Below are 23,037 nucleotides of genomic sequence, written 5' to 3' on the forward strand. Positions count from 1 at the left end.
TTCGAGCTTTGTACGTCGATAACTTCGGCAAATGAAATCCAAATGTCTTCAACGATGATTCATATTAATCAGGTGGTCGAGATCTTTAACATGACACAACACATCATGATTGTATCTTTTTGAGCTTTCAAGATAAATAGTACTCTACGTGCTCAAACACACAACTTTTTTGACTTTTCGAGCTTTGTACGTCGATAACGTAGGCAAATGAAATCCAAATGTCTTCAACAAATACTCATATTAATCAGGTGGTTCAGATCTTTAACATGACACAATACATCATGTTTGTATCTTGTTGAGCTTCCAAGATAAATAGTACTTTACGTGCTCAAACACACAACTTTTTTGACTTTTCGAGCTTTGTAGGTCGATAACTTCGGCAAATGAAATCCAAATGTCTTCAACGATGATTCATATTAATCAGGTGGTCGAGATCTTTAACACGACACAACACATCATGATTGTATGTTGTTGAGCTTCCAAGATAAATAGTACTTTACGTGCTCAAACACACAACATTTTTGACTTTTCGAGCTTTGTACGTCGATAACTTCGGCAAATGAAATCCAAATGTCTTCAACAAAGACTTATATTAATCAGGTGGTCGAGATCTTTAACACGACACAACACATCATGTTTGTATCTTGTTGAGCTTCCAAGATAAATAGTACTTTACGTGCTCAAACACACAACATTTTTGATTTTTCGAGATTTCTAGAGCGATAACTTCGGCAAATGAACTCCAAAGTTCTTCAACGATGACTCATATTAATCAGGTGGTTGAGATCTTTAACATGACAAAACACATCATGATTGTATCTTGTTGAGCTTCCAAGATAAATAGTACTTTACGTGCTCAAACACACAACATTTTTTACTTTTCGAGCTTTGTACGTCGATAACTTCGGCAAATGAAATCCAAATTTCTTCAACAAAGACTCATATTAATCAGGTGGTTGAGATCTTTAATATGACACAACACATCATGTTTGTATCTTGTTGAGCTTCCAAGATAAATAGTACTTTACGTGCTCAAACACACAACATTTTTTACTTTTCGAGCTTTGTACGTCGATAACTTCGGCAAATGAAATCCAAATGTCTTCAACAAAGACTCATATTAATCAGGTGGTCGAGAACTTTAACATGACACAATACATCATGTTTGTATCTTGTTGAGCTTCCAAGATAAATAGTACTTTACGTGCTCAAACACACAACTTTTTTGACTTTTCGAGCTTTGTAGGTCGATAACTTCGGCAAATGAAATCCAAATGTCTTCAACGATGATTCATATTAATCAGGTGGTCGAGATCTTTAACACGACACAACACATCATGATTGTATCTTGTTGAGCTTCCAAGATAAATAAGTACTTTACGTGCTCAAACACACAACATTTTTGACTTTTCGAGCTTTGTACGTCGATAACTTCGGCAAATGAAATCCAAATTTCTTCAACAAAGACTCATATTAATCAGGTGGTCGAGATGTTTAACATGACACAACACATCATGATTGTATCTTTTTGAGCTTTCAAGATAAATAGTACTCTACGTGCTCAAACACACAACTTTTTTGACTTTTCGAGCTTTGTACGTCGATAACTTAGGCAAATGAAATCCAAATGTCTTCAACAAATACTCATATTAATCAGGTGGTTGAGATCTTTAACATGACACAACACATCATGATTGTATCTTTTTGAGCTTTCAAGATAAATAGTACTCTACGTGCTCAAACACACAACTTTTTTGACTTTTCGAGCTTTGTACGTCGATAACTTAGGCAAATGAAATCCAAATGTCTTCAACGATGACTCATATTAATCAGGTGGTGGAGATCTTTAACACGACACAACACATCATGATTGTATCTTGTTGAGCTTCCAAGATAAATAGTACTTTACGTGCTCAAACACACAACATTTTTTACTTTTCGAGCTTTGTACGTCGATAACTTCGGCAAATGAAATCCAAATTTCTTCAACAAAGACTCATATTAATCAGGTGGTTGAGATGTTTAACATGACACAACACATCATGATTGTATCTTTTTGAGCTTTCAAGATAAATAGTACTCTACGTGCTCAAACACACAACTTTTTAGACTTTTCGAGCTTTGTACGTCGATAACTTAGGCAAATGAAATCCAAATGTCTTCAACAAATACTCATATTAATCAGGTGGTTCAGATCTTTAACATGATAAAACACATCATGATTGTATCTTGTTGAGCTTCCAAGATAAATAGTACTTTACGTGCTCAACCACACAACATTTTTGACTTTTCGAGCTTTGTAGATCGATAACTTCGGCAAATGAACTCAAAATTTCTTCAACAAAGACTCATATTAATCAGGTGGTCGAGATCTTTAACACGACACAACACATCATGATTGTATGTTGTTGAGCTTCCAAGATAAATAGTACTTTACGTGCTCAAACACACAACATTTTTGACTTTTCGAGCTTTGTACGTCGATAACTTCGGCAAATGAAATCCAAATTTCTTCAACAAAGACTCATATTAATCAGGTGGTTGAGATGTTTAACATGACACAACACATCATGATTGTATCTTTTTGAGCTTTCAAGATAAATAGTACTCTACGTGCTCAAACACACAACTTTTTTGACTTTTCGAGCTTTGTACGTCGATAACTTAGGCAAATGAAATCCAAATGTCTTCAACAAATACTCATATTAATCAGGTGGTTCAGATCTTTAACATGACACAATACATCATGTTTGTATCTTGTTGAGCTTCCAAGATAAATAGTACTTTACGTGCTCAAACACACAACTTTTTTGACTTTTCGAGCTTTGCAGGTCGATAACTTCGGCAAATGAAATCCAAATGTCTTCAACGATGATTCATATTAATCAGGTGGTCGAGATCTTTAACACGACACAACACATCATGATTGTATGTTGTTGAGCTTCCAAGATAAATAGTACTTTACGTGCTCAAACACACAACATTTTTGACTTTTCGAGCTTTGTACGTCGATAACTTCGGCAAATGAAATCCAAATGTCTTCAACGATGATTCATATTAATCAGGTGGTCGAGATCTTTAACACGACACAACACATCATGATTGTATGTTGTTGAGCTTCCAAGATAAATAGTACTTTACGTGCTCAAACACACAACATTTTTTACTTTTCGAGCTTTGTACGTCGATAACTTCGGCAAATGAAATCCAAATGTCTTCAACAAAGACTCATATTAATCAGGTGGTCGAGAACTTTAACATGACATAATACATCATGTTTGTATCTTGTTGAGCTTCCAAGATAAATAGTACTTTACGTGCTCAAACACACAACTTTTTTTAACTTTTCGAGCTTTGTAGGTCGATAACTTCGGCAAATGAAATCCAAATGTCTTCAACGATGATTCATATTAATCAGGTGGTCGAGATCTTTAACACGACACAACACATCATGATTGTATCTTGTTGAGCTTCAAAGATAAATAGTACTTTACGTGCTCAAATACAAAACATTTTTGACTTTTCGAGCTTTGTAGATCGACAACTTCGGCAAAAGAACTCAAAATTTCTTCAACAAAGACTCATATTAATCAGGTGGTCGAGATCTTTAACATGACACAACACATCATGATTGTATCTTGTTGAGCTTCAAAGATAAATAGTACTTTACGTGCTCAAACACACAACATTTTTTACTTTTCGAGCTTTGTACGTCGATAACTTCGGCAAATGAAATCCAAATGTCTTCAACGATGATTCATATTAATCAGGTGGTCGAGATCTTTAACATGACACAACACATCATCATTGTAACTTGTTGAGCTTCCAAGATAAATAGTACTTTACGTGCTCAAACACACAACATTTTTTACTTTTCGAGATTTGTACGTCGATAACTTCGGCATATGAGATCCAAATTTCTTCAACGATGACTCATATTAATCAGGTGGTGGAGATCTGTAACACGACACAACACATCATGATTGTATCTTGTTGAGCTTCCAAGATAAATAGTACTTTACGTGCTCAAACACACAACATTTTTTACTTTTCGAGCTTTGTACGTCGATAACTTCGGCAAATGAAATCCAAATTTCTTCAACAAAGACTCATATTAATCAGGTGGTTGAGATCTTTAATATGACAAAACACATCATGATTGTATCTTGTTGAGCTTCCAAGATAAATAGTACTTTACGTGCTCAAACACACAACATTTTTTACTTTTCGAGCTTTGTACGTGGATAACTTCGGCAAATGAAATCCAAATTTCTTCAACAAAGACTCATATTAATCAGGTGGTTGAGATCTTTAACATGACACAACACATCATGATTGTATCTTTTTGAGCTTTCAAGATAAATAGTACTCTACGTGCTCAAACACACAACTTTTTTGACTTTTCGAGCTTTGTACGTCGATAACTTAGGCAAATGAAATCCAAATGTCTTCAACAAAGACTCATATTAATCAGGTGGTTGAGATCTTTAACATGACAAAACACATCATGATTGTATCTTTTTGAGCTTTCAAGATAAATAGTACTCTACGTGCTCAAACACACAACTTTTTTGACTTTTCGAGCTTTGTACGTCGATAACTTCGGCAAATGAAATCCAAATGTCTTCAACGATGATTCATATTAATGAGGTGGTCGAGATCTTTAACATGACACAACACATCATGTTTGTATCTTGTTGAGCTTCCAAGATAAATAGTACTTTACGTGCTCAAACACACAACATTTTTTACTTTTCGAGCTTTGTACGTCGATAACTTAGGCAAATGAAATCCAAATTTCTTCAACAAAGACTCATATTAATAAGGTGGTTGAGATCTTTAACATGACACAACACATCATGATTGTATCTTTTTGAGCTTTCAAGATAAATAGTACTCTACGTGCTCAAACACACAACTTTTTTGACTTTTCGAGCTTTGTACGTCGATAACTTAGGCAAATGAAATCCAAATGTCTTCAACAAAGACTCATATTAATCAGGTGGTTGAGATCTTTAACATGACAAAACACATCATGATTGTATCTTGTTGAGCTTCCAAGATAAATAGTACTTTACGTGCTCAACCACACAACATTTTTGACTTTTCGAGCTTTGTAGATCGATAACTTCGGCAAATGAACTCAAAATTTCTTCAACAAAGACTCATATTAATCTGGTGGTCGAGATCTTTAACATGACACAACACATCATTATTGTATCTTGTTGAGCTTCCAAGATAAATAGTACTTTACGTGCTCAAACACACAACTTTTTTGATTTTTCGAGATTTCTAAAGCGATAACTTCGGCAAATGAACTCCAAAGTTCTTCAACGATGACTCATATTAATCAGGTGGTCGAGATCTTTAACATGACACAACACATCATGATTGTATCTTGTTGAGCTTCCAAGATAAATAGTACTTTACGTGCTCAAACACACAACATTTTTTACTTTTCGAGCTTTGTACGTCGATAACTTCGGCAAATGAAATCCAAATGTCTTCAACGATGATTCATATTAATCAGGTGGTCGAGATCTTTAACATGACACAACACATCATGATTGTATCTTTTTGAGCTTTCAAGATAAATAGTACTCTACGTGCTCAAACACACAACTTTTTTGACATTTCGAGCTTTGTAGCTCGATAACTTCGGCAAATGAAATCCAAATGTCTTCAACGATGACTCATATTAATCAGGTGGTGGAGATCTTTAACATGACAAAACACATCATGATTGTATCTTTTTGAGCTTTCAAGATAAATAGTACTCTACGTGCTCAAACACACAACTTTTTTGACTTTTCGAGCTTTGTACGTCGATAACGTAGGCAAATGAAATCCAAATGTCTTCAACAAATACTCATATTAATCAGGTGGTTCAGATCTTTAACATGACACAATACATCATGTTTGTATCTTGTTGAGCTTCCAAGATAAATAGTACTTTACGTGCTCAAACACACAACTTTTTTGACTTTTCGAGCTTTGTAGCTCGATAACTTCGGCAAATGAAATCCAAATGTCTTCAACGATGACTCATATTAATCAGGTGGTGGAGATCTTTAACACGACACAACACATCATGATTGTATCTTGTTGAGCTTCCAAGATAAATAGTACTTTACGTGCTCAAACACACAACATTTTTTACTTTTCGAGCTTTGTACGTCGATAACTTCGGCAAATGAAATCCAAATTTCTTCAACAAAGACTCATATTAATCAGGTGGTTCAGATCTTTAACATGACACAATACATCATGTTTGTATCTTGTTGAGCTTCCAAGATAAATAGTACTTTACGTGCTCAAACACACAACTTTTTTGACTTTTCGAGCTTTGTAGGTCGATAACTTCGGCAAATGAAATCCAAATGTCTTCAACGATGATTCATATTAATCAGGTGGTCGAGATCTTTAACACGACACAACACATCATGATTGTATGTTGTTGAGCTTCCAAGATAAATAGTACTTTACGTGCTCAAACACACAACATTTTTTACTTTTCGAGCTTTGTACGTCGATAACTTAGGCAAATGAAATCCAAATGTCTTCAACAAATACTCATATTAATCAGGTGGTTCAGATCTTTAACATGACACAATACATCATGTTTGTATCTTGTTGAGCTTCCAAGATAAATAGTACTTTACGTGCTCAAACACACAACTTTTTTGACTTTTCGAGCTTTGTAGGTCGATAACTTCGGCAAATGAAATCCAAATGTCTTCAACGATGATTCATATTAATCAGGTGGTCGAGATCTTTAACACGACACAACACATCATGATTGTATGTTGTTGAGCTTCCAAGATAAATAGTACTTTACGTGCTCAAACACACAACATTTTTTACTTTTCGAGCTTTGTACGTCGATAACTTCGGCAAATGAAATCCAAATGTCTTCAACAAAGACTCATATTAATCAGGTGGTCGAGAACTTTAACATGACATAATACATCATGTTTGTATCTTGTTGAGCTTCCAAGATAAATAGTACTTTACGTGCTCAAACACACAACTTTTTTTAACTTTTCGAGCTTTGTAGGTCGATAACTTCGGCAAATGAAATCCAAATGTCTTCAACGATGATTCATATTAATCAGGTGGTCGAGATCTTTAACACGACACAACACATCATGATTGTATCTTGTTGAGCTTCAAAGATAAATAGTACTTTACGTGCTCAAATACACAACATTTTTGACTTTTCGAGCTTTGTAGATCGACAACTTCGGCAAAAGAACTCAAAATTTCTTCAACAAAGACTCATATTAATCAGGTGGTCGAGATCTTTAACATGACACAACACATCATGATTGTATCTTGTTGAGCTTCAAAGATAAATAGTACTTTACGTGCTCAAACACACAACATTTTTTACTTTTCGAGCTTTGTACGTCGATAACTTCGGCAAATGAAATCCAAATGTCTTCAACGATGATTCATATTAATCAGGTGGTCGAGATCTTTAACATGACACAACACATCATCATTGTAACTTGTTGAGCTTCCAAGATAAATAGTACTTTACGTGCTCAAACACACAACATTTTTTACTTTTCGAGATTTGTACGTCGATAACTTCGGCATATGAGATCCAAATTTCTTCAACGATGACTCATATTAATCAGGTGGTGGAGATCTGTAACACGACACAACACATCATGATTGTATCTTGTTGAGCTTCCAAGATAAATAGTACTTTACGTGCTCAAACACACAACATTTTTTACTTTTCGAGCTTTGTACGTCGATAACTTCGGCAAATGAAATCCAAATTTCTTCAACAAAGACTCATATTAATCAGGTGGTTGAGATCTTTAATATGACAAAACACATCATGATTGTATCTTGTTGAGCTTCCAAGATAAATAGTACTTTACGTGCTCAAACACACAACATTTTTTACTTTTCGAGCTTTGTACGTGGATAACTTCGGCAAATGAAATCCAAATTTCTTCAACAAAGACTCATATTAATCAGGTGGTTGAGATCTTTAACATGACACAACACATCATGATTGTATCTTTTTGAGCTTTCAAGATAAATAGTACTCTACGTGCTCAAACACACAACTTTTTTGACTTTTCGAGCTTTGTACGTCGATAACTTAGGCAAATGAAATCCAAATGTCTTCAACAAAGACTCATATTAATCAGGTGGTTGAGATCTTTAACATGACAAAACACATCATGATTGTATCTTTTTGAGCTTTCAAGATAAATAGTACTCTACGTGCTCAAACACACAACTTTTTTGACTTTTCGAGCTTTGTACGTCGATAACTTCGGCAAATGAAATCCAAATGTCTTCAACGATGATTCATATTAATGAGGTGGTCGAGATCTTTAACATGACACAACACATCATGTTTGTATCTTGTTGAGCTTCCAAGATAAATAGTACTTTACGTGCTCAAACACACAACATTTTTTACTTTTCGAGCTTTGTACGTCGATAACTTAGGCAAATGAAATCCAAATTTCTTCAACAAAGACTCATATTAATCAGGTGGTTGAGATCTTTAACATGACACAACACATCATGATTGTATCTTTTTGAGCTTTCAAGATAAATAGTACTCTACGTGCTCAAACACACAACTTTTTTGACTTTTCGAGCTTTGTACGTCGATAACTTAGGCAAATGAAATCCAAATGTCTTCAACAAAGACTCATATTAATCAGGTGGTTGAGATCTTTAACATGACAAAACACATCATGATTGTATCTTGTTGAGCTTCCAAGATAAATAGTACTTTACGTGCTCAACCACACAACATTTTTGACTTTTCGAGCTTTGTAGATCGATAACTTCGGCAAATGAACTCAAAATTTCTTCAACAAAGACTCATATTAATCTGGTGGTCGAGATCTTTAACATGACACAACACATCATTATTGTATCTTGTTGAGCTTCCAAGATAAATAGTACTTTACGTGCTCAAACACACAACTTTTTTGATTTTTCGAGATTTCTAAAGCGATAACTTCGGCAAATGAACTCCAAAGTTCTTCAACGATGACTCATATTAATCAGGTGGTCGAGATCTTTAACATGACACAACACATCATGATTGTATCTTGTTGAGCTTCAAAGATAAATAGTACTTTACGTGCTCAAACACACAACATTTTTTACTTTTCGAGCTTTGTACGTCGATAACTTCGGCAAATGAAATCCAAATGTCTTCAACGATGATTCATATTAATCAGGTGGTCGAGATCTTTAACATGACACAACACATCATGATTGTATCTTTTTGAGCTTTCAAGATAAATAGTACTCTACGTGCTCAAACACACAACTTTTTTGACTTTTCGAGCTTTGTACGTCGATAACGTAGGCAAATGAAATCCAAATGTCTTCAACAAATACTCATATTAATCAGGTGGTTCAGATCTTTAACATGACACAATACATCATGTTTGTATCTTGTTGAGCTTCCAAGATAAATAGTACTTTACGTGCTCAAACACACAACTTTTTTGACTTTTCGAGCTTTGTAGCTCGATAACTTCGGCAAATGAAATCCAAATGTCTTCAACGATGACTCATATTAATCAGGTGGTGGAGATCTTTAACACGACACAACACATCATGATTGTATCTTGTTGAGCTTCCAAGATAAATAGTACTTTACGTGCTCAAACACACAACATTTTTTACTTTTCGAGCTTTGTACGTCGATAACTTCGGCAAATGAAATCCAAATTTCTTCAACAAAGACTCATATTAATCAGGTGGTTGAGATGTTTAACATGACACAACACATCATGATTGTATCTTTTTGAGCTTTCAAGATAAATAGTACTCTACGTGCTCAAACACACAACTTTTTAGACTTTTCGAGCTTTGTACGTCGATAACTTAGGCAAATGAAATCCAAATGTCTTCAACAAATACTCATATTAATCAGGTGGTTCAGATCTTTAACATGACACAATACATCATGTTTGTATCTTGTTGAGCTTCCAAGATAAATAGTACTTTACGTGCTCAAACACACAACTTTTTTGACTTTTCGAGCTTTGTAGGTCGATAACTTCGGCAAATGAAATCCAAATGTCTTCAACGATGATTCATATTAATCAGGTGGTCGAGATCTTTAACACGACACAACACATCATGATTGTATGTTGTTGAGCTTCCAAGATAAATAGTACTTTACGTGCTCAAACACACAACATTTTTTACTTTTCGAGCTTTGTACGTCGATAACTTCGGCAAATGAAATCCAAATGTCTTCAACAAAGACTCATATTAATCAGGTGGTCGAGAACTTTAACATGACATAATACATCATGTTTGTATCTTGTTGAGCTTCCAAGATAAATAGTACTTTACGTGCTCAAACACACAACTTTTTTTAACTTTTCGAGCTTTGTAGGTCGATAACTTCGGCAAATGAAATCCAAATGTCTTCAACGATGATTCATATTAATCAGGTGGTCGAGATCTTTAACACGACACAACACATCATGATTGTATCTTGTTGAGCTTCAAAGATAAATAGTACTTTACGTGCTCAAATACACAACATTTTTGACTTTTCGAGCTTTGTAGATCGACAACTTCGGCAAAAGAACTCAAAATTTCTTCAACAAAGACTCATATTAATCAGGTGGTCGAGATCTTTAACATGACACAACACATCATGATTGTATCTTGTTGAGCTTCAAAGATAAATAGTACTTTACGTGCTCAAACACACAACATTTTTTACTTTTCGAGCTTTGTACGTCGATAACTTCGGCAAATGAAATCCAAATGTCTTCAACGATGATTCATATTAATCAGGTGGTCGAGATCTTTAACATGACACAACACATCATCATTGTAACTTGTTGAGCTTCCAAGATAAATAGTACTTTACGTGCTCAAACACACAACATTTTTTACTTTTCGAGATTTGTACGTCGATAACTTCGGCATATGAGATCCAAATTTCTTCAACGATGACTCATATTAATCAGGTGGTGGAGATCTGTAACACGACACAACACATCATGATTGTATCTTGTTGAGCTTCCAAGATAAATAGTACTTTACGTGCTCAAACACACAACATTTTTTACTTTTCGAGCTTTGTACGTCGATAACTTCGGCAAATGAAATCCAAATTTCTTCAACAAAGACTCATATTAATCAGGTGGTTGAGATCTTTAATATGACAAAACACATCATGATTGTATCTTGTTGAGCTTCCAAGATAAATAGTACTTTACGTGCTCAAACACACAACATTTTTTACTTTTCGAGCTTTGTACGTGGATAACTTCGGCAAATGAAATCCAAATTTCTTCAACAAAGACTCATATTAATCAGGTGGTTGAGATCTTTAACATGACACAACACATCATGATTGTATCTTTTTGAGCTTTCAAGATAAATAGTACTCTACGTGCTCAAACACACAACTTTTTTGACTTTTCGAGCTTTGTACGTCGATAACTTAGGCAAATGAAATCCAAATGTCTTCAACAAAGACTCATATTAATCAGGTGGTTGAGATCTTTAACATGACAAAACACATCATGATTGTATCTTTTTGAGCTTTCAAGATAAATAGTACTCTACGTGCTCAAACACACAACTTTTTTGACTTTTCGAGCTTTGTACGTCGATAACTTCGGCAAATGAAATCCAAATGTCTTCAACGATGATTCATATTAATGAGGTGGTCGAGATCTTTAACATGACACAACACATCATGTTTGTATCTTGTTGAGCTTCCAAGATAAATAGTACTTTACGTGCTCAAACACACAACATTTTTTACTTTTCGAGCTTTGTACGTCGATAACTTAGGCAAATGAAATCCAAATTTCTTCAACAAAGACTCATATTAATCAGGTGGTTGAGATCTTTAACATGACACAACACATCATGATTGTATCTTTTTGAGCTTTCAAGATAAATAGTACTCTACGTGCTCAAACACACAACTTTTTTGACTTTTCGAGCTTTGTACGTCGATAACTTAGGCAAATGAAATCCAAATGTCTTCAACAAAGACTCATATTAATCAGGTGGTTGAGATCTTTAACATGACAAAACACATCATGATTGTATCTTGTTGAGCTTCCAAGATAAATAGTACTTTACGTGCTCAACCACACAACATTTTTGACTTTTCGAGCTTTGTAGATCGATAACTTCGGCAAATGAACTCAAAATTTCTTCAACAAAGACTCATATTAATCTGGTGGTCGAGATCTTTAACATGACACAACACATCATTATTGTATCTTGTTGAGCTTCCAAGATAAATAGTACTTTACGTGCTCAAACACACAACTTTTTTGATTTTTCGAGATTTCTAAAGCGATAACTTCGGCAAATGAACTCCAAAGTTCTTCAACGATGACTCATATTAATCAGGTGGTCGAGATCTTTAACATGACACAACACATCATGATTGTATCTTGTTGAGCTTCAAAGATAAATAGTACTTTACGTGCTCAAACACACAACATTTTTTACTTTTCGAGCTTTGTACGTCGATAACTTCGGCAAATGAAATCCAAATGTCTTCAACGATGATTCATATTAATCAGGTGGTCGAGATCTTTAACATGACACAACACATCATGATTGTATCTGTTTGAGCTTTCAAGATAAATAGTACTCTACGTGCTCAAACACACAACTTTTTTGACTTTTCGAGCTTTGTACGTCGATAACGTAGGCAAATGAAATCCAAATGTCTTCAACAAATACTCATATTAATCAGGTGGTTCAGATCTTTAACATGACACAATACATCATGTTTGTATCTTGTTGAGCTTCCAAGATAAATAGTACTTTACGTGCTCAAACACACAACTTTTTTGACTTTTCGAGCTTTGTAGCTCGATAACTTCGGCAAATGAAATCCAAATGTCTTCAACGATGACTCATATTAATCAGGTGGTGGAGATCTTTAACACGACACAACACATCATGATTGTATCTTGTTGAGCTTCCAAGATAAATAGTACTTTACGTGCTCAAACACACAACATTTTTTACTTTTCGAGCTTTGTACGTCGATAACTTCGGCAAATGAAATCCAAATTTCTTCAACAAAGACTCATATTAATCAGGTGGTTGAGATCTTTAATATGACACAACACATCATGTTTGTATCTTGTTGAGCTTCCAAGATAAATAGTACTTTACGTGCTCAAACACACAACATTTTTGACTTTTCGAGCTTTGTACGTCGATAACTTCGGCAAATGAAATCCAAACTTCTTCAACAAAGACTCATATTAATCAGGTGGTTGAGATGTTTAACATGACACAACACATCATGATTGTATCTTTTTGAACTTTCAAGATAAATAGTACTCTACGTGCTCAAACACACAACTTTTTAGACTTTTCGAGCTTTGTACGTCGATAACTTAGGCAAATGAAATCCAAATGTCTTCAACAAATACTCATATTAATCAGGTGGTTCAGATCTTTAACATGACACAATACATCATGTTTGTATCTTGTTGAGCTTCCAAGATAAATAGTACTTTACGTGCTCAAACACACAACTTTTTTGACTTTTCGAGCTTTGTAGGTCGATAACTTCGGCAAATGAAATCCAAATGTCTTCAACGATGATTCATATTAATCAGGTGGTCGAGATCTTTAACACGACACAACACATCATGATTGTATGTTGTTGAGCTTCCAAGATAAATAGTACTTTACGTGCTCAAACACACAACATTTTTTACTTTTCGAGCATTGTACGTCGATAACTTCGGCAAATGAAATCCAAATGTCTTCAACAAAGACTCATATTAATCAGGTGGTCGAGAACTTTAACATGACATAATACATCATGTTTGTATCTTGTTGAGCTTCCAAGATAAATAGTACTTTACGTGCTCAAACACACAACTTTTTTTAACTTTTCGAGCTTTGTAGGTCGATAACTTCGGCAAATGAAATCCAAATGTCTTCAACGATGATTCATATTAATCAGGTGGTCGAGATCTTTAACACGACACAACACATCATGATTGTATCTTGTTGAGCTTCCAAGATAAATAGTACTTTACGTGCTCAAACACACAACATTTTTGACTTTTCGAGCTTTGTACGTCGATAACTTCGGCAAATGAAATCCAAATTTCTTCAACAAAGACTCATATTAATCAGGTGGTCGAGATGTTTAACATGACACAACACATCATGATTGTATCTTTTTGAGCTTTCAAGATAAATAGTACTCTACGTGCTCAAACACACAACTTTCTTGACTTTTCGAGCTTTGTATGTCGATAACTTCGGCAAATGAAATCCAAATATCTTCAACGATGATTCATATTAATGAGGTGGTCGAGATCTTTAACATGACACAACACATCATGATTGTATCTTGTTGAGCTTCCAAGATAAATAGTACTTTACGTGCTCAAACACACAACATTTTTGACTTTTCGAGTATTGTAGCTCGATAACTTCGGCAAATGAAATCCAAATGTCTTCAACGATGACTCATATTAATCAGGTGGTTGAGATCTTTAACATGACACAACACATCATGATTGTATCTTTTTGAGCTTTCAAGATAAATAGTACTCTACGTGCTCAAACACACAACTTTTTTGACTTTTCGAGCTTTGTACGTCGATAACTTAGGCAAATGAAATCCAAATGTCTTCAACCAATACTCATATTAATCAGGTGGTCGAGATCTTTAACATGACACAACACATCATGATTGTATCTTGTTGAGCTTCCAAGATAAATAGTACTATACGTGCTCAAACACACAACATTTTTGACTTTTCGAGTATTGTAGCTCGATAACTTCGGCAAATGAAATCCAAATGTCTTCAACGATGACTCATATTAATCAGGTGGTTGAGATCTTTAACATGACACAACACATCATGATTGTATCTTTTTGAGCTTTCAAGATAAATAGTACTCTACGTGCTCAAACACACAACTTTTTTGACTTTTCGAGCTTTGTACGTCGATAACTTAGGCAAATGAAATCCAAATGTCTTCAACCAATACTCATATTAATCAGGTGGTCGAGATCTTTAACATGACACAACACATCATGATTGTATCTTGTTGAGCTTCCAAGATAAATAGTACTATACGTGCTCAAACACACAACTTTTTTGACTTTTCGAGCTTTGTACGTCGATAACTTCGGCAAATGAAATCCAAATTTCTTCAACAAAGACTCATATTAATCAGGTGGTTGAGATGTTTAACATGACACAACACATCATGATTGTATCTTTTTGAGCTTTCAAGATAAATAGTACTCTACGTGCTCAAACACACAACTTTCTTGACTTTTCGAGCTTTGTAGGTCGATAACTTCGGCAAATGAAATCCAAATGTCTTCAACGATGATTCATATTAATCAGGTGGTCGAGATCTTTAACACGACACAACACATCATGATTGTATCTTGTTGAGCTTCCAAGATAAATAGTACTTTACGTGCTCAAACACACAACATTTTTGACTTTTCGAGCTTTGTAGATCGATAACTTCGGCAAATGAACTCAAAATTTCTTCAACAAAGACTCATATTAATCTGGTGGTCGAGATGTTTAACATGACACAACACATCATGATTGTATCTTTTTGAGCTTTCAAGATAAATAGTACTCTACGTGCTCAAACACACAACTTTTTTGACTTTTCGAGCTTTGTACGTCGATAACTTAGGCAAATGAAATCCAAATGTCTTCAACAAAGACTCATATTAATCAGGTGGTTGAGATCTTTAACATGACACAACACATCATGATTGTATCTTGTTGAGCTTCCAAGATAAATAGTACTTTACGTGCTCAAACACACAACATTTTTGACTTTTCGAGTATTGTAGCTCGATAACTTCGGCAAATGAAATCCAAATGTCTTCAACGATGACTCATATTAATCAGGTGGTTGAGATCTTTAACATGACACAACACATCATGATTGTATCTTTTTGAGCTTTCAAGATAAATAGTACTCTACGTGCTCAAACACACAACTTTTTTGACTTTTCGAGCTTTGTACGTCGATAACTTAGGCAAATGAAATCCAAATGTCTTCAACCAATACTCATATTAATCAGGTGGTCGAGATCTTTAACATGACACAACACATCATGATTGTATCTTGTTGAGCTTCCAAGATAAATAGTACTATACGTGCTCAAACACACAACTTTTTTGACTTTTCGAGCTTTGTACGTCGATAACTTCGGCAAATGAAATCCAAATTTCTTCAACAAAGACTCATATTAATCAGGTGGTTGAGATGTTTAACATGACACAACACATCATGATTGTATCTTTTTGAGCTTTCAAGATAAATAGTACTCTACGTGCTCAAACACACAACTTTCTTGACTTTTCGAGCTTTGTACGTCGATAACTTCGGCAAATGAAATCCAAATGTCTTCAACGATGACTCATATTAATCAAGTGGACGAGATCTTTAACATGACACAACACATCATGATTGTATCTTGTTGAGCTTCCAAGGTAAATAGTACTTTACGTGCTCAAACACACAACTTTTTTGACTTTTCGAGCTTTGTAGGTCGATAACTTCGGCAAATGAAATCCAAATGTCTTCAACGATGATTCATATTAATGAGGTGGTCGAGATCTTTAACATGACACAACACATCATGATTGTATCTTGTTGAGCTTCCAAGATAAATAGTACTTTACGTGCTCAAACACAAAACATTTTTGACTTTTCGAGCTTTGTAGCTCGATAACTTCGGCAAATGAAATCCAAATGTCTTCAACGATGATTCATATTAATGAGGTGGTCGAGATCTTTAACATGACACAACACATCATGATTGTATCTTGTTGAGCTTCCAAGATAAATAGTACTTTACGTGCTCAACCACACAACATTTTTGACTTTTCGAGCTTTGTAGATCGATAACTTCGGCAAATGAACTCAAAATTTCTTCAACAAAGACTCATATTAATCTGGTGGTCGAGATCTTTAACATGACACAATACATCATGTTTGTATCTTGTTGAGCTTCCAAGATAAATAGTACTTTACGTGCTCAAACACACAACTTTTTTGACTTTTCGAGCTTTGTAGGTCGATAACTTCGGCAAATGAAATCCAAATGTCTTCAACGATGATTCATATTAATCAGGTGGTCGAGATCTTTAACACGACACAACACATCATGATTGTATCTTGTTGAGCTTCCAAGATAAATAGTACTTTACGTGCTCAAACACACAACATTTTTGACTTTTCGAGCTTTGTACGTCGATAACTTCGGCAAATGAAATCCAAATTTCTTCAACAAAGACTCATATTAATCAGGTGGTTGAGATGTTTAACATGACACAACACATCATGATTGTATCTTTTTGAGCTTTCAAGATAAATAGTACTCTACGTGCTCAAACACACAACTTTTTTGACTTTTCGAGCTTTGTACGTCGATAACTTAGGCAAATGAAATCCAAATGTCTTCAACAAAGACTCATATTAATCAGGTGGTTGAGATCTTTAACATGACACAACACATCATGATTGTATCTTGTTGAGCTTCCAAGATAAATAGTACTTTACGTGCTCAACCACACAACATTTTTGACTTTTCGAGCTTTGTAGATCGATAACTTCGGCAAATGAACTCAAAATTTCTTCAACAAAGACTCATATTAATCTGGTGGTCGAGATGTTTAACATGACACAACACATCATGATTGTATCTTTTTGAGCTTTCAAGATAAATAGTACTCTACGTGCTCAAACACACAACTTTTTTGACTTTTCGAGCTTTGTACGTCGATAACTTAGGCAAATGAAATCCAAATGTCTTCAACAAAGACTCATATTAATCAGGTGGTTGAGATCTTTAACATGACACAACACATCATGATTGTATCTTGTTGAGCTTCCAAGATAAATAGTACTTTACGTGCTCAACCACACAACATTTTTGACTTTTCGAGCTTTGTAGATCGATAACTTCGGCAAATGAACTCAAAATTTCTTCAACAAAGACTCATATTAATCTGGTGGTCGAGATGTTTAACATGACACAACACATCATGATTGTATCTTGTTGAGCTTCCAAGATAAATAGTACTTTACGTGCTCAACCACACAACATTTTTGACTTTTCGAGCTTTGTAGATCGATAACTTCGGCAAATGAACTCAAAATTTCTTCAACAAAGACTCATATTAATCTGGTGGTCGAGATCTTTAACATGACACAACACATCATTATTGTATCTTGTTGAGCTTCCAAGATAAATAGTACTTTACGTGCTCAAACACACAACTTTTTTGATTTTTCGAGATTTCTAGAGCGATAACTTCGGCAAATGAACTCCAAAGTTCTTCAACGATGACTCATATTAATCAGGTGGTCGAGATGTTTAACATGACAAAACACATCATGATTGTATCTTGTTGAGCTTCCAAGATAAATAGTACTTTACGTGCTCAAACACACAACTTTTTTGACTTTTCGAGCTTTGTAGGTCGATAACTTCGGCAAATGAAATCCAAATGTCTTCAACAAAGACTTATATTAATCAGGTGGTCGAGATCTTTAACACGACACAACACATCATGTTTGTATCTTGTTGAGCTTCCAAGATAAATAGTACTTTACGTGCTCAAACACACAACATTTTTGATTTTTCGAGATTTCTAGAGCGATAACTTCGGCAAATGAACTCCAAAGTTCTTCAACGATGACTCATATTAATCAGGTGGTTGAGATCTTTAACATGACAAAACACATCATGATTGTATCTTGTTGAGCTTCCAAGATAAATAGTACTTTACGTGCTCAAACACACAACATTTTTTACTTTTCGAGCTTTGTACGTCGATAACTTCGGCAAATGAAATCCAAATTTCTTCAACAAAGACTCATATTAATCAGGTGGTTGAGATCTTTAATATGACACAACACATCATGTTTGTATCTTGTTGAGCTTCCAAGATAAATAGTACTTTACGTGCTCAAACACACAACATTTTTTACTTTTCGAGTTTTGTACGTCGATAACTTCGGCAAATGAAATCCAAATTTCTTCAACAAAGACTCATATTAATCAGGTGGTTGAGATCTTTAATATGACACAACACATCATGTTTGTATCTTGTTGAGCTTCCAAGATAAATAGTACTTTACGTGCTCAAACACACAACATTTTTTACTTTTCGAGCTTTGTACGTCGATAACTTCGGCAAATGAAATCCAAATTTCTTCAACAAAGACTCATATTAATCAGGTGGTTGAGATCTTTAATATGACACAACACATCATGATTGTATCTTGTTGAGCTTCCAAGATAAATAGTACTTTACGTGCTCAAACACACAACATTTTTTACTTTTCGAGCTTTGTACGTCGATAACTTCGGCAAATGAAATCCAAATTTCTTCAACAAAGACTCATATTAATCAGGTGGTTGAGATCTTTAATATGACACAACACATCATGTTTGTATCTTGTTGAGCTTCCAAGATAAATAGTACTTTACGTGCTCAAACACACAACATTTTTTACTTTTCGAGCTTTGTACGTCGATAACTTCGGCAAATGAAATCCAAATGTCTTCAACAAAGACTCATATTAATCAGGTGGTCGAGAACTTTAACATGACACAATACATCATGTTTGTATCTTGTTGAGCTTCCAAGATAAATAGTACTTTACGTGCTCAAACACACAACTTTTTTGACTTTTCGAGCTTTGTAGGTCGATAACTTCGGCAAATGAAATCCAAATGTCTTCAACAAATACTCATATTAATCAGGTGGTCGAGATCTTTAACAAGACACAACACATCATGATTGTATCTTGTTGAGCTTCCACGATAAATCGTACTATACGTGCTCAAACACACAACTTTCTTGACTTTTCGAGCTTTGTATGTCGATAACTTCGGCAAATGAAATCCAAATATCTTCAACGATGATTCATATTAATGAGGTGGTCGAGATCTTTAACATGACACAACACATCATGATTGTATCTTGTTGAGCTTCCAAGATAAATAGTACTTTACGTGCTCAAACACACAACATTTTTGACTTTTCGAGTATTGTAGCTCGATAACTTCGGCAAATGAAATCCAAATGTCTTCAACGATGACTCATATTAATCAGGTGGTTGAGATCTTTAACATGACACAACACATCATGATTGTATCTTTTTGAGCTTTCAAGATAAATAGTACTCTACGTGCTCAAACACACAACTTTTTTGACTTTTCGAGCTTTGTACGTCGATAACTTAGGCAAATGAAATCCAAATGTCTTCAACCAATACTCATATTAATCAGGTGGTCGAGATCTTTAACATGACACAACACATCATGATTGTATCTTTTTGAGCTTTCAAGATAAATAGTACTCTACGTGCTCAAACACACAACTTTTTTGACTTTTCGAGCTTTGTACGTCGATAACTTAGGCAAATGAAATCCAAATGTCTTCAACAAAGACTCATATTAATCAGGTGGTTGAGATCTTTAACATGACAAAACACATCATGATTGTATCTTGTTGAGCTTCCAAGATAAATAGTACTTTACGTGCTCAACCACACAACATTTTTGACTTTTCGAGCTTTGTAGCTCGATAACTTCGGCAAATGAAATCCAAATGTCTTCAACGATGACTCATATTAATCAAGTGGACGAGATCTTTAACATGACACAACACATCATGATTGTATCTTGTTGAGCTTCCAAGGTAAATAGTACTTTACGTGCTCAACCACACAACATTTTTGACTTTTCGAGCTTTGTAGCTCGATAACTTCGGCAAATGAAATCCAAATGTCTTCAACGATGACTCATATTAATCAAGTGGTCGAGATCTTTAACATGACACAACACATCATGATTGTATCTTGTTGAGCTTCCAAGATAAATAGTACTTTACGTGCTCAAACACAAAACATTTTTGACTTTTCGAGCTTTGTAGCTCGATAACTTCGGCAAATGAAATCCAAATGTCTTCAACGATGATTCATATTAATGAGGTGGTCGAGATCTTTAACATGACACAACACATCATGATTGTATCTTGTTGAGCTTCCAAGATAAATAGTACTTTACGTGCTCAACCACACAACATTTTTGACTTTTCGAGCTTTGTAGATCGATAACTTCGGCAAATGAACTCAAAATTTCTTCAACAAAGACTCATATTAATCTGGTGGTCGAGATCTTTAACATGACAAAACACATCATGATTGTATCTTGTTGAGCTTCCAAGATAAATAGTACTTTACGTGCTCAAACACACAACATTTTTTACTTTTCGAGCTTTGTACGTCGATAACTTCGGCAAATGAAATCCAAATGTCTTCAACAAAGACTCATATTAATCAGGTGGTCGAGAACTTTAACATGACACAATACATCATGTTTGTATCTTGTTGAGCTTCCAAGATAAATAGTACTTTACGTGCTCAAACACACAACTTTTTTGACTTTTCGAGCTTTGTAGGTCGATAACTTCGGCAAATGAAATCCAAATGTCTTCAACGATGATTCATATTAATCAGGTGGTCGAGATCTTTAACACGACACAACACATCATGATTGTATCTTGTTGAGCTTCCAAGATAAATAGTACTTTACGTGCTCAAACACACAACATTTTTGACTTTTCGAGCTTTGTACGTCGATAACTTCGGCAAATGAAATCCAAATTTCTTCAACAAAGACTCATATTAATCAGGTGGTTGAGATGTTTAACATGACACAACACATCATGATTGTATCTTTTTGAGCTTTCAAGATAAATAGTACTCTACGTGCTCAAACACACAACTTTTTTGACTTTTCGAGCTTTGTAGATCGATAACTTCGGCAAATGAACTCAAAATTTCTTCAACAAAGACTCATATTAATCTGGTGGTCGAGATATTTAACATGACACAACACATCATGATTGTATCTTTTTGAGCTTTCAAGATAAATAGTACTCTACGTGCTCAAACACACAACTTTTTTGACTTTTCGAGCTTTGTACGTCGATAACTTAGGCAAATGAAATCCAAATGTCTTCAACAAAGACTCATATTAATCAGGTGGTTGAGATCTTTAACATGACACAACACATCATGATTGTGTCTTGTTGAGCTTCCAAGATAAATAGTACTTTACGTGCTCAACCACACAACATTTTTGACTTTTCGAGCTTTGGAGATCGATAACTTCGGCAAATGAACTCAAAATTTCTTCAACAAAGACTCATATTAATCTGGTGGTCGAGATCTTTAACATGACACAACACATCATTATTGTATCTTGTTGAGCTTCCAAGATAAATAGTACTTTACGTGCTCAAACACACAACTTTTTTGATTTTTCGAGATTTCTAGAGCGATAACTTCGGCAAATGAACTCCAAAGTTCTTCAACGATGACTCATATTAATCAGGTGGTCGAGATGTTTAACATGACACAACACATCATGATTGTATCTTGTTGAGCTTCCAAGATAAATAGTACTTTACGTGCTCAAACACACAACTTTTTTGACTTTTCGAGGTTTGTAGGTCGATAACTTCGGCAAATGAAATCCAAATGTCTTCAACAAAGACTTATATTAATCAGGTGGTCGAGATCTTTAACACGACACAACACATCATGTTTGTATCTTGTTGAGCTTCCAAGATAAATAGTACTTTACGTGCTCAAACACACAACATTTTTGATTTTTCGAGATTTCTAGAGCGATAACTTCGGCAAATGAACTCCAAAGTTCTTCAACGATGACTCATATTAATCAGGTGGTTGAGATCTTTAACATGACAAAACACATCATGATTGTATCTTGTTGAGCTTCCAAGATAAATAGTACTTTACGTGCTCAAACACACAACATTTTTTACTTTTCGAGCTTTGTACGTCGATAACTTCGGCAAATGAAATCCAAATTTCTTCAACAAAGACTCATATTAATCAGGTGGTTGAGATCTTTAATATGACACAACACATCATGATTGTATCTTGTTGAGCTTCCAAGATAAATAGTACTTTACGTGC

The sequence above is a fragment of the Euwallacea fornicatus genome, unplaced genomic scaffold, assembly GCF_040115645.1.
Source record: "Euwallacea fornicatus isolate EFF26 unplaced genomic scaffold, ASM4011564v1 scaffold_86, whole genome shotgun sequence".
NCBI lineage: Eukaryota > Metazoa > Arthropoda > Insecta > Coleoptera > Curculionidae > Euwallacea > Euwallacea fornicatus.